We start from the raw sequence: 15009 nt of genomic DNA, 5'->3' as shown, positions 1-15009 counted from the left end.
ACACTCGGCACCCATGAATTTTGTGTGTGGCAGCCTTGATAATTTTACATTCTTTTGTTCAAATAGATTTGTTTCATCAAAGTCAACAAATAAGAAGGGAAATATCCAATTAAATTTATAATTTAGTGAAACTTATTTTCTCTCCAGTGTTTTATGCAAGACCTGTGTACACTTCGCAAAACTCCACTACAGCTACTGCATTGATTTGCATCATTGATTCTAGACAGGAAATTTCAGAGAGCCCCACAGACATTTTAAAGAAGTCTAGAAGAAGTCTATATGTGTTTATATAATTTAAAAAACAATAGACAAACAGGCGTATATATTTAAGACCTAAACCCTCTCCCTCTCTTTGGAATGGAGGTCTTTTTTTTCCTCCTTCCTTTCCATGTTATCTGCTGTTAATCCTGTGATTCTTGTCTCACAAGAATAATGCTGGTGCTGTACACCTCACATGTTAGCATGAGTACACCTGTTTTATTTCAAACATTATGCAATGTCTTAGAAATAAATTTTCAAAATCAAGTTGTGAAAAATTTTATCTTTATTTGGCTTATGACACTCAAAATACTACTGCATTGCCTTTTCTTTACTTTTTTTTTTTTTTTTAAACAACAGCACAAACAGCTTTTCTCATGATTCTAGCTTTATTGTGTCAGGAACTGTACGAACAAAAAAAAGCAACTCTTGTTCCCACTCACTACTTTGTAAAAACTGTATATGATACATTTTTATTAGGTGAAGGACCATAAAAAAAACCCCCCATGATACATAAACCAACTGGAAATCCCATCCCACCATGTGCCAAAACATAACCAATGGCAGTGCTTTATATGAACCACAGCAGAGTCAGGTGGGGTTGAAGAAAGCAAATATGATGGCTTCGTGTTTCCCATGGACAGAACTACCCAGTTGGTGGGAAGCACACAAGAAAGAAAGGTTTAAGTGGAGTAATGTTAATAAGTGATAAAGCTAAAGAGACACTGCAAATCAGCAGGATAATAACACCAAGTGAGACAGAACTTTGACTTACAGCTATCCTGTGATAACTCATTGTGCCTCACCTTCCCCCTCTCTCCCCCAAATCACTGAGGACAAAGTTCAAAATTCTGAACACCAAGGAGAAAGTGGGAACTTTGGGAAGCATTTGGAAAAGCATAAATTACATTGACCGTGCTGGAGATAGTTACAGAGACTAGAGAGATTATGTGAAATCAGTTTTAATACACTAATTGCAACATACAGACAGTTAAGAGAGCCACTTTTATATGCACCGGAAACAAGTGCACTTCTGGCAGCCAGAATCCTACTTCCCACACTGCACAGTAGTGCAGTCTCTTGCCATAGGGCTTCCCAGGAGTTAGAAAAGATAAACACAATCTTCTACGCTCAGAACCTGCAAACATGAGTGTTGGATACTACTATGATTCCACAATTGCAAAATACTTAAAAATATATAAAAAAAAAAAAAAAAATAAAAAAATCCTTTCTGTAGAGCTGAATAAGCATTTGACTTGATAGCCAGTTTAGGCAGCTGCAATTCAGCAAAGTACAGAACAACCTCAGACACATAAACTAACACTGGAAAAAACTTTAAATGTGTTAAAGTAGACACACAACTAATTTCCTGTATGGATTATGGGTTTGGCTTTTTACAAGGTAAATATTAGTCACAGAAACTAAGGATCACAATTACTTGAAGATGTCATAGTGTACAAACAAAGGCTGTTTGTGTGACTCTAAATACACTTTCTGTGCCTACTCTCAGAAGTCAATAAGAAAAAGTCTCACATTATATGGGCCACAAAATCCCAAGTTTTATTACATCACAGTAGCTCTAAGCATGCAAGAAGAGACATTGTGCAATCCTTCAGCTTCATCTCTTTCTTTTATGTAACACAAAATTTGAACTACATCCAGCTTTCCTTCTTAAACATGTACAGATATTCCTGTCTGACCCTCTGTCAACCGTATCCATGAAGTCCTCCTGTACAGCAGAACCATCATTTCAATTGAAGTATTTTGCAAGGAATGGGAAATGTCTATAAAATTCATGGTACATGCTTTATTTGTTTATCTTGGTCAAATAAACACCAATTTGGTGTCTCATTGCACTGTGAACCTTCATGTTTTCAATGTGCTTTCACTGCAATTCAAAAGAGCAAACAGATTTCCAAGTTAGGTAGTTGAAATGGGCACATTTACAGAGGTGTGAACCGGCCCACTCACTTCCCGTTAATGTTACCAGCTTGAAGAAAAAGCCTTATGGAGATGAATGACAAGGAAATAAGCTTCCTGTTTCACTGAAACACGGCCATACTTGGAACCATACCCTCTCCCTCAGCCTCAACACAGCCAGCATGAGGCTTCTGATTTCCAACACCCCTGTCCTCAGGCTTACCCACCTGCCAGTCCAACCAGCAGAACTAAGAAAGGAGGTTCACAGACACGTGCTCGGCAGACCCTGGGATGCGTACCAAGAAAACAGAGAGCTTCACAGTGCAGTACTTAAAAACCTTACCTAAACACCAGCTCCCCCAGGGAGAGAAAAGCTGGTAGCTAGAGTTAATGTGTGCACACACACATGCTCATTCACTCTAGGACAGGCTTCCTATGACGAAAGCACAAACAGGAAGAGAGGTTTAAACATATTTAAGAGGAATGAACACCCTGGACAAGAGAATGTCATCTAACAGGTATTTCCAAAATCCTTATCACCATTTACTCTGACATTCATATTTATGATTACCTTCCAGCATGATATCCCTAAACCTATTACACCTTATCTCCACTCTTGTCTTGAAACAAGCTCTTCTCATCTATGCCTTTCTCGACCAAAAAAACAACATTCTCACTACATATTTACATGAGTTTACATAAGTCATAAACTTCCTTCCTGAGAATAGTTTTAAACAACTTTTTTTCTGCACTCCAGCTTCCTAAAAAAAACTTATTAAATAATTCATATGGGAAAACATACAAAAATATGTTTTGACTCTTTCTCTGAGGAAATCCCTGCCAAGAATCATTCAGACAAAATCCAGATGAATGAAGGTCAAGTTACAGAATAACTGCCAACTCCTTTGTTCATCCAGTTGGCAAGCCCATGCTACAAAAGCCACTTTAGTTATTTAGTTTGAGCGTATTCACTGTTACCTGGAGATGTGACTATCAATTCGAGCCTTGTTTTCCATGGATTACCCAGCATATGAGCACTTGTGCACAGCTATATATTCCCCACAACTTCCAAACACTTTGGACTACTGCATTTGGCAAGAGTAACAGTCCCGTTAATCCAGTTAATAAGAATTTCAAGAAAAAAATTTCTAGTTGTATTCCAACATAAAGGTTTGGTTGTAAATTTCTCTTTACTAAATGTAAGAGATTCCACACAGAATACAGTAATCCATGATAAAAAATGTTCTACCTCTGCTTCCAATAAAAAGATAGCTTGTCTGAAGGAGGTCTTTAACTGGCAGCAGCAGATCACCACTAAACTTTTTAAAGCACTCTGCATCCATTCACTTAAACAACAGCTGAAATACACAATAGACTGTGTTTCTAATGAGCAGAAGAGGACTGGCATTTTAGGGATGAGAGGAAATCAGTTGGTAGTAGCACTTGTAAAAACAGGAAAGGATAGGAGCTGGAGTTTTAAATAAAGCACAACAGACACATTGCTCTGAAAGTAGGCTATTTCCAGGTCCACCACAAAACCTCAGTAACTGCGTATTTCCCAGAAGGGTGCTGTTCGCATTTAAATAATTTAGGACCTCTCTTCTTTCTCTATCTTCCCTCTGAGGGCCAGACTAATCTGCCTACACTGAGAATTGAGACTTCTCTAAAGAGCAGTTCAGATCAGTAAGTCACACTCCTGTTGCCTCACTTCCCTTTACTAAGCCTCTTTTCCCACACTGACTCTGCCTTAAATTAAGCCCAACCAAGACTCCTCACTTCACACTCACACAGAAACAGCATAAGACCACAAATTGTGTAGTAACAAACTCTACTCATGCACAACCATGAAACAGCTATTTATTTTCTGTGCTTCAGCTTCTACCTGCACAGTATACTGTACAGGAATACTGTCAATGTGAGGGTTTGTTAATATATCTTAATAATTAAACTTCAGATAAAGAGCTTTAAGGTGACTACACAAAGAATATTTTAAAACAAAAATATTAACTGAAGGTGTGTTTCCAAGTATGTCACATCAGTAAAGCAAAGTGAACTCAGACACAAGCTAGGTTCACAGTGTTCTTTTGGGACAAGCCTATTTTTAAAAAGAAAGCTCAGTAGCAGCCTGGTACACAAGTGCTCTTTTACAAAGATGATACATGTGAAGTAACAGCCAGCTGGGGAAAGATACCCATACAGCAGCTATTTGATGGGACATTTAGATTCAACCTGTGCATGACTGGGAAAAAAATGGTTCTTTGAAGAAAGGGAGAAAGAATGCTTTAGAAAAATAGCTAAATGAAAAATATATTATTTTTTATGTTAATACCATTTACCAAACTCGGAAGGCAGTCATATTCTTTCAGATGTAGCCTCTTTTCAATGAGCATGAAAAGCATTGTTACACTTGTGCATTGATGAAAGCAGATTACATCCCTTACAATTCCTTACTGGCAACTCTGTCTAATGAATAAGTCCCAGTTTAAGAGCATTGGCTTTGCTGTGTGTTGGCTATTTGAGAAAGGAATAGGGTATTGCTAGAAGAGGCACAGTTCTAGGAAAGAAGTATAATGGAAGTCTGGAATGTTTCATGGTACCAGAGTTTTCCGTTCCTCATCTTTTACTGATGGTAGATACTGTATGACTTTTTAAAATTGGGAAGTACTTTCAAGTTGATATAGATTACAAAACTGAAGAGCAAGGCTTACTTGTGATAAAGAAGCTATTGTGGAGAACATGTACTTTCAAATTCTTATGCTGTTTATACTTCACCACTGCTTGTTATCCACTTGACTATTTTCTTGCTCTTCCTTTCTGGATCATCTGCAGAAGTACTCAGAGGCTCAGCACTGACATTACAAGACAACTTCTACATGGATTCAGTCATTATCAGTGATGGGGCACCAAGACAGTGTGATTTCTCATGAGATCTGTGTATTCATTCTTGAAGTATTTTAGCCAGTTCAGTTCCCAGAGGGTAACTGTTGGGCTTGCTGTGGCTAAAAAGCAACAGTACAGGTGGGATTCCTGTCAGCTTTTGTCCTCTCACAGCAAAAAAACTGTAAAAGTGTTGTAAATAAGTGGTTTCTTTTAAAAAAATAATCATAATCATGCTACAACAGGTAATACACTTCATCCTATACTGCTTCAGGAAATTCTAAGGCTCAAATAGGTATTTCAAATAGGGTTTCGTTTTTGAAGAGGAAAATGAGTACATTAGGCTTCAATGTAAAATTCAGCTGTAAAATAAAGGGGAAAAAATACTGATACTGCAGACATTTCACTCTTAAAAGCCAACCTGATAACAAAATTCAGCACTTGCTCCTACAGCCTTTTTAAAAGGAGGCAGTGAATTTTAAAATAGCAAAAATGTGACACAGTATGGTGACAAGTACAAGATCAATGTCAGACATAATGCCTACATTTTCGAATTCCTACTTATCTGCTTTTATATAATGAAGTATAACACTAATTTAAGTACACATCCTTCCTGTTAAACAGCAGATTTCCAGATATAGGGAAAAAAGCAGACCGAGGACAATGGAACCCCATAACCTGCAAAACAAACTCTGATTTACATGTCTAAATAAATTATCATCAGACACTTCAAAAATACATCAAAGTACACAATATTTCAGGAGAAGCATGAAGGATTTGCTTAATAAGAATCTGATGCCATGATCCTTACATTCATAGCAACGATTTATAAACCATATTCAACAACTCACAAGTTTAAAGCTAGCTCAGACCTCCTTCCCATCAGAGAAACTCTTAAAAAAACTGACGTGATTATTTTAGTTGAATACCACACAAGTCTGAGGAATTGTGCATGTTTATTTTAAATTAGGTGCTTTGAGCACTTGACTGGCTCCCAAATGTGCAGTACGGTCAGTAAGCAAGGTCTCAGATTAAAAATTTAAATTCAACTTTATTTTGATCATCAATCATTTCTGAAAGCTTTTGCTTTTTATGCTGAATTCCTTCATGCCCAACACTTTAAACAGCTCTATCTAGACTTCATTTCCGCCTCCTTTGTAAAGCCACAAGATAGAGACAGTTTGAGAAAACTGGTGAAAGAAAAGTCAAACGTAGACCTGTTCACTTGATTCTCACATACATCTTCCTGGCTTCCACACTTTTAATTAGCATTTTAAGACAGATGTATAGCTGAATATTTTAAGATATTTATTCAAAAAACCACATTTAGAACACAGGATCTCTTATTCCAGTATATCTCCTCAGGGATCACAAAGGCACCAAACACAAGCTCTGCAGTTCCAACTGACAGTGGGGAACATGGACTGTGCTCCTCACTCAGGGCAAGAAAATAAAGGTATAGTCCTTCTCCTAAGCCTTACTGATCTACAGTGTAAAGGCAAAAGGCCTGTACAGGCAGTACTGTCCCACATTTCCAAGATGGATGAAGAAAACCAGAAAGCTAGCATTGCAGACTTTAAAAGAGATAGTAACATTATCACTCAGCTGTGGTATATTGGATTGTCATTTACATGAGAACTGTGGTACCACTGAAGCTTTGTGTGTGCACAGATGACAGACACAACAGATAATTTGAAACAAGGAACTAAAGTGAGACAGACTAGGGAACAGGCACTGGAGACAGCATTAGCTGGATCTCCAACAACAGGTCAGTAGTAACTGGACTCTATAAACATGCACCTCCCAGGCATATCCTGCAATAAAGCTGCTAGAGTGCACAAATGCCAAGTGCCAGTCTCAGCCAGAAAAGGGATTACAAAAAAGGATGTTTTTGACGAAAACCATATATTGAATCAAAAAGTGTTTAAAGTTCTCTGTTTATCCACTTCCTTTCTAAAGCACAGGTGAAATGCAAGAATCTCATGTTTCTGTAACATCCCTCTGCCTGAGAGAGCAAGACCTCAAGCAATTTCCAGGTTCTTCCTGCACTCAAACCCCTTTCCTTGTTTGCCTGTAAGAGTAACCTCTTAGAATGATTAGATGCTTGCTCAGACACTATAACACCCTTAAAATAAAAGGTTGGTTCCCTTCCTGCCTTCTACTTGCACAGCCTCTTAAACAACAACTGCTCTTGCAGGTATCCTGGCCTCTCTTCCACTCTGAAGAATATTTATGCCACCTTTAGCTGTGAACATGTTTCAACAAGATGTCCCCATCTTTCCTGCCCTTGCCAACCCAGCTGTCCTGTCTTCATGACTATATCTAACTACAGACAACAGCTGTACTTTAGCCATGGAACTGGTTGCTCTTTCAGCACCTTTAGACAGGAAACATGACCAGTGGGATGTGCTCTGACAAGGGAAGCCATTTCTACTAATTACACAATCACCCCAATCCATCCCAGTCAGTACTTCCAGATGCATGTTGCTATGATCAAGAGTCATGTCTGTGATGATTTTATAATTCATCTTTCTGACCTACCAATAGGCATCTCTCTCAGATTATTTTAACTGATGTTTAGATCATGGGCAGGGCATATATTCTTTCGCCATACTTTTAAAAAAACTAACTGGGAAAAAAATGAAATATGTAGTCTTCCGAGTCCAGTTACAAATATTTCCATATGGTTTAGACACACATGTTGAGTTAAATCCCTATGCACTCTCCCTGAGCACTTCTTAAAAGCAAATGGAAAACTGTAATTGCTTAGTAATATGAAGAGCAGGCTGAAGTAAATACAACAATATTATGAATAAAGCAGCACATTAACTAGGACTCTAGAATCAATCTCACTTTGGAAATGACTCTGAGCTCTATGTGCAAGAAAAAAAGGACAGAAGGGTTAAAGTCTGCACTTAAAACTATGTGATAAGACAAACCTACATATGGATTGGTTTACTGCATGTGGCCTATTCATTATATCTCAGTCCCAGTAACTGCAATATCCCTAAGAGAAGCTTTTACTTGAGATACTCAAAACACAATTTCATAGAAGGAAAACACCCTACAAGGGTATACTAATTCATTGGATTCTAATACACTTTGTTAAATGTAGGAAAAAAAAAAGCATTAACCAGTGTCTTATGAAAATCTATATACAGCTAAAATCTAGAAGTCAGAGCACATGAACATGTGTGCCTTCCTGCTACAAGGCACATCAACAAGACTTCCATTTTCTGTTCTAAACCGCTCACCTTCAGTTACTAAAGAGTTCTTTCTAAAGGAGTAGCTCCTTGAGTGAGTAGGATCAGTAAATTTTAAGAGACATTGACTAGAACAAACTTATTTCTAGTAACACTGTACAAATTAGAGGAAAAAGAAAATCCTATTTTCTCCATGAAAAGAACTATTATCACTATCATTCTGTACTTTGAGAGGGACCTATCTGTGTCTCCCAATAGGTGCATACAAAGATGGAGTAATAAATCCAAGTTACAGGACCCTCTAGCAGATTATTTTCTTAACTTTTAAACACAAGCAACTTCATTATAGACTTCCTCCATAAGCCAAAGTGTGCTTACACTGCTTGTTAGAAGACTGCTCTACTGTTTTCTGGCTCCAACCAACTTTGAAAGTCTGCTCTGGTTACCCACAGTCAGTCCCAGGGGCTTCCCCTTAGCAGAGGAAATATCTCAGAGGTCAAGCAAAGGGTAGTTATGAATTACACACAATCAGATCAGTCAAACATGCAGTTCACATCCCAATATGTAGTTCAAGTGTACTTTCCACTTACAGAGAAACACAACTAGTTCATTTCCATTGCTTTGTGGAATTTATATTTTACTGAGTGTGGACAAGTTCAGTTTTCTTGCACAACAAAAATTCTGATGACCAACTAAAGGTATCTGGGAAAGTACTGAAAACTCACAAGATGCTTAAGCGAAAAGAAAGACCATCTTATGACAACTCAAGATACTAAACCAAATGGTTTCCCCCACTTCAAAATGTGGTCTACTTGTAAGCTTTCCTAATTTTGGGGAGGTTCTTATTTTTGCTTGCTAACTTCCTGACCAGTTCCAGAAAGTTGTTCCTCACAAAACAGTTGAGAAAGCTATACGTAAATTCCCTCATAACCTAAAATTCAGTGTCAAATAGAAGGGTAAAAAAAAAAATAAATCTAACAGATAGCTACTAAATAGGCTAGCCTTGACAAAAAGTCACCATCAAAGTGTTAACAATGTAGCAAAAGTTATAGTATATCCAAATTTAAAGTACCTGTTCAGAGAAACAAGTCAGAACCACTATTGAGATTACTGCTTTTTAAGTATGTGCACTGATCTGTCATTTATGCTGAATTTAGTAGTTTTAACTTAGATACAAGAATCAACACTATATATTTCAAAGCAAATATAAAGCTTCCTGTACTGAAGCATCAGTGACGTAAACAATGCAGCAAAAAATCAAGTGCAGGAAACAAAAAAGATCTTAGTTAGAACAACACAATTCTTTAGAGTATGGTATCATACAGCCAGCTATAAACCACTTCTAGCATTTATTTCTAGTGAGGGGATAAACAAAGGAATCAGATCTACAACCTACAACCAACTTTCATAGTATCAAATGCACTGGTACCCAGGGTTTTCTTACAACCATGTAAATTACAGAGGTTGAATTTTGCTGACCCAAGGACACCTCAGTAACAACCAATACTGAAAAATGTTACAGCTAGTAACTTTGAAATGCATACCAGCCAAAAACATCTCACCCTGTCAACAAATCCCACTGTTCCAATTACTACAGAGCTAGATGTCTCAGCTGCTCCAACATTTAACATAATCATTAACTATCTGGGACAGTATAAATGGAACACTAAAACTAGAAAATGCAGAGACACCTAAGAAAGCAAAACCACCATTTTCACTGTACAAATAAAACTCATGCATTTTTAAAAAAAATGTAAGGAAATTAGTGAATTATACTTAATGAGTATGGAAATAATGTCTACAACTTGGGAAATTAAGGTATATGGTAAAAGATAAATGATGTGAGAAGGAATGTACCTAACATACCAAAGACACTAAGTTTAAAAATTTGAGACCTGTAAACAAACTATAAGAACGATCATAATTAAAGTTTTAGCCAGGCCAAGTATAAAATGTCAATATTTAGGGCTTACTTGAAAATAATACCCATACAGTTTACATTTATTTGAGACTAAAAGTGGAGTGACTAAAGTAAACAGATTCACTTGTAGGGCCCTTCCAACACTAACAGAACAGAGCTCTTCCTCTCCTAGCAATGCCAGAAACAGAGATGAAAAAGCCATGCTAATTACATGCTTTGCTCCGATGACAGGAATGGAGTCAGATGGCTTTTGCCCTGATTCTAGTTACAAGTATGTCTCTGCTCTTCCTCTGGATGACAATGTTCTCATTTACTGTATAATAACAGTCGCACCAACTACCTTAGATTCAATTATCAAATTCTTTTTGCTACAAGGTTGTCTTGGATGTGGGTTTTTTTTCTTCTCCCCTTAAATGAACAGTGCTTTGAATATTGTCCACATGACTTCACAGATACTTTGACTACAGATCTAATTGTGGCTCGGAACAGCCAGCTGAATACGCACGTACTTGTATAAGTTGACGTATGACCAACTTACATACAATACGAATTTCTATGGCATTAAAATTAGGACATTTTCACTTCAAGGACTACGAAACTGTTCTAATAAATTAAATGCAGTGGTTTTGCCGACAATATTATTTACAGCTTAGCAAAATAAATCTGTTCACAAAAGTGGCACTAAAGGCCAGCATTCAGGAGTTTGAAATACAATAATTTATTAAGCCAAGCCATTCCATTAGGACAGTCTGTTCTGGCTTTAGAGTTCAACTTCTTTAGAAAATTAAATAAACCGCCTGGCAGACTTTATTTGCTTACATGATTCAGGTTATTATTTCAAACAAGGTGAATGGACCCAAAGAACTATTTATTCTTTCTCATCTCATACCATCATTAGACATGCAAGTAAAATTCAGGTCCCGACCAGTGAACTTTTATGACAATTTTACCGGTCTTACCTAAAACTAAATGAAAAATTAATTATATATATATGTAAGTTCTTGTTATAATATAATATAAGTTCTTGTTATAATCTCAAATAACATCTGTACTACAGAAACCTAGCATGATTCTAATCCATTACCAAGTGTTTTAAAGCTTATATATATGTACTATGTTTTTTTTATGTATTTATATATATGTACTATGTTTTTTAAAGGGACAAAATAATATCAGTAGCACTGCTGTCTCAGTAGTCCAACACACAACACAGTTTCCACCACAGTTTTTGGGAATAATAATTTTCTGACCTCCCCCAATGTTTCTCAGCCATTAGTCCTTCAAAGGGTACTCGCTAAAGCCAAAACCATACTGGAGATAAGGACAATTATTACTGATTTCTATCTGCCCACACTTCTATCTTTGAACTCTTTTAGTTTCCCTGTCCTACTACTGTAAGTATTTTTCTTTGATGCACTCTTACATCTGGTGAAGCCAGAAGCAGGGAGATTTACCTACTGTACCACTGCACTGCTACTGCCAACTGTACAGAACTCTGTAGAAGTTTACTGTACTCTTCTGTTCAGTAGGAAAGAAATTCAAAATAATTAGCTGGGTGAAAAGTATAGTTGAGACTATAAAAAATTTGCATTTCCAGAAATCTGAAGTAGCCATATACCCATGCTTCCAGACTCCATTCCAAAGGAAGGCTTGTCCTAGTTTTTGCACTGTGCCACCTCAAAGACTTTTCATAACCTCTGCTCTGGAACACCAATCCCTCCCAAACTGGTCCTGAAAAGGACAGTACCAGTAAGATATAAACCATTATCCTGCCCAGAGTTAAATAAAATTAAAACGGTAACATTAGAAATTCAGTTCTCTAATCTAAACTCATGTTTTAACACAAAAACAAGTAAGATAACCATCCTTGAAGTATTTAAAAGATGTGCAGATATGCTGTTTAGGGACATGGTTTAGTGATGGACTTAGTAGTGCTAGGATTACAGTTGGATTCAATGATCTTTAAGGTCTTTTATAACCTACATGATTCTATGATTCCAAGATCCACTTGATTTCCAGTTGTTCAATCATGGAACTTTGGCTTGAAAAACACTGCCCTCAAGAACAGCACTAATTTCTCAAATGATATTTTTTCCCCTAAAAAATTACTTTCCAGCACATATGGTTCTGGTTTGAACTCAGATAACTGTTAGGGCCTTTGAGATAAGCACAAATATCTTCATATTTGTACCAGTACAAGCCATGCCAGGATTATGTAGAAACATATACAATCAATTATTTCTTGGATATAAAACTCTCAAGCCAACAGGAAAGCCAGAAATATAAAACAAAAAATACCGCTACCCAATGCTCTACCAAGCTATAATTCTTGTTAGTCAGTGCTATTCCAATATTTCACTCATCAGTATTCCTCCTTCTCAAATTTTTATAATTATAGTCATCATCAGAAGGAAGGTTTGAAAAATTCACTAACCACAGGGAAACAGAGGAACATTCTCTGGAGAGCTCAATGCCCACGTAACAACCTTGGTGAATTTAGTATTTTAATCAGTGGAAAAGTCTAGATATTTTAGTTGTGCAACTGCATAATAGAAGGCAACCAAAGTGATGCACCATTGCTTTTCCAAGCATGCATTTACCCTGGCCATTGTCTACAGCATTCAAAGCCTTACCATAATTATATCTGCAAGGTTCTGCTCAGGATCAGCATCACAGTCCAGAGCTCTGCTGACAGCAGTGTCTTGTTCAGACTCATGCCAGCACTAAATTAGTTTAGTTTCAAGAGCTAAAAGCAGTTGTACAAGAAGGTAAAATGCTTTAATGAGGCATAGTTCCCAGTCCCACTTCCTTCTTCCAAGCGAAATAAACAGGAGAAATCAAAATGAAAGCTAGGGAAAGGGCAATACTACAAAGTGAATGCTTGCTTTCGTTTTGGACACTCTTGCCTCAGGAGGAGAAAGTTCCTTTCCTTTGAGCGGTGAAACCAGTCAGAACTTCAGATGTTTGTAACAAAAACTGTTAGGAGAAACTAATCTCTCATGAGGATGAAGCATGCTGATCAAAATCAGAAGCAGCTTCTCTTTCCTGGCAATGGCAATAAAGGATAGTGATGCATTTCTCTGCAAGGCAAAATAAAATTATAGAGCCTTCTTGGCTGAACTTTGGAAAGTCCTGATTAAAGGTCTATCAAAAATGTTATTCAGCAAGAATTTTATTTGGTTGTTTTTTCTCTAACTAAAGATTGTGCTTATGATTTAAATTTTTATAAGGGAAATATTGGCAGTAACACCTAAGTTACAACATCCCAATTTGAAACTATCGTCAGTCTGATGAGGGATATCATAATTATCATTTTGACTTTTTACTACGATTCTGTGACAAGTATAATAAAGTTAGCACACAGAGTTTGTTAAAAAAAAAGTTTGCACAGAAACTAAATTTCTCAAATACATTAAGTATGCAAACACAAGAACAGCTTAATATATCCAAACAAGATTTTCACTACCACTTTTTGCTCTACCATTAGCCAGCTCCTTTAGAGCTGTGCTTGCAATTTAGCTTTTCACATAAAACTCTTTGCTTTACTTTGTGTGCATTTAAAAGACTGGTCAGCACCTTCCTTTGTTCATCCAAGTAGACCCTCCCAGAAATTAAACTTTCCCAGAGTAGCTATTCAGTAGCAGGTACTGCCATATCTGTAGCTCTGTTTGAAGAAGCCTACCTTACTTTTCTGCTCACATAAATATAAAGTGGCAAATGCTCTTACAAATATACGTAGTATGGCTACACTTTTAGAGTTTGGACTGATTGTTGCAGCACAGGTATGTGCTGGACAAAGCACTCGGCACAGACAAATCTGAAATATCTTGATGTTCCAGACTCAAGTTTGTTTTCCTAAAGAGCAAAAGAGATTCCAATTTCAGATGCTCAATCACGTGTTTAAGGCAAAGGCATCTACTTCAGCAACTGCTGAAGCAGGGTCCGTGTCGCTGTCCTGCTCAGGGCAAGGCACATGCCCAGTGCTGTGCCAAAGGCTGCTTCTCCCGCTGAAGGCCCACGGACACAACCCATGATCGATTTCATAAAACAAACACAACTCCCTGAGAAAACATGAAACGACACTCCTTGACAAGTATCTGCGTTTTGATCTATCATGTAGTACTGGGCCACCAGCGTACTGTAAAAACCAACCTCAGTACGTAGCCTAACACATTTGCACAAGTATTTTTCATTAGCAGCTCTGTTTAAAGACGTGTTTATACCCAGGGATGAAACGCCATTCGGGTATGAGCCGCAGGCAGGCTGAGCCGAAGCAAAGGTCCCCGGAAGGGCTTCCAGGCCTGTGCTGATGTGTCACAAACTCATCACCCAGCGCCGGCCCCCGGCCCGGAGGGGCCGCCCTGCCCCCGACACCAGGCCGGACGTGGAACATCTTCCAAGCATCCAACCCCATTATCCACAGGCAGCGATTACTCGTGACTCAGAGGATTTGGGGCTGGTTTGTTTGCGCGGCCCGGCGCCAACTCCGGAGTTCCCGGCAGCGCACATCTGCGGGAGAGCTGGGCCGAGCCCCGGAACCCCGGCCCCACTTCTGAGGACTTCCCTGAGGAGATTTCCGTCCGACACACAGCTAATAAATAAGTAAATAAACAGATAAATAAAAAACACAACCCCCCAAACAAACCAAAACAAAGCAAAGAAACCCCGAGCGAGTCCTGGAGCACTTGAGCTCGGACGGGGCTGTGCGCGGAGAAGGGGAAGTCCGGCGGACCCCAGCGGTGCCCGGCGGCGGTGCCGGGCGGCCCCAGGGCCCCGCCGAGCCCGGCCGGGAGAAAGGCCGCTTTGTTCCCCCTCCCCGCGGCCGCCTCC

General features: G+C 38.3%; 1 protein-coding gene across 1 annotated transcript in view; it reads right to left on the bottom strand.

Annotated features, from left to right (window-relative positions):
• The window catches only part of LRP12 (LDL receptor related protein 12), a 47371-nt gene that overhangs the window by 32102 nt on the left and 260 nt on the right, over positions 1 to 15009 (bottom strand). The window lies entirely within an intron of this gene.

Source organism: Myiozetetes cayanensis, unplaced genomic scaffold (genome assembly GCF_022539395.1).
Source record: "Myiozetetes cayanensis isolate MyiCay16 unplaced genomic scaffold, myiCay2020 scf1, whole genome shotgun sequence".
Classification (NCBI taxonomy): Eukaryota; Metazoa; Chordata; class Aves; order Passeriformes; family Tyrannidae; genus Myiozetetes; species Myiozetetes cayanensis.
The sequence above is the reverse complement of the archived record's forward strand: the minus strand, read 5'-3'. Positions and strand labels throughout refer to the sequence as shown.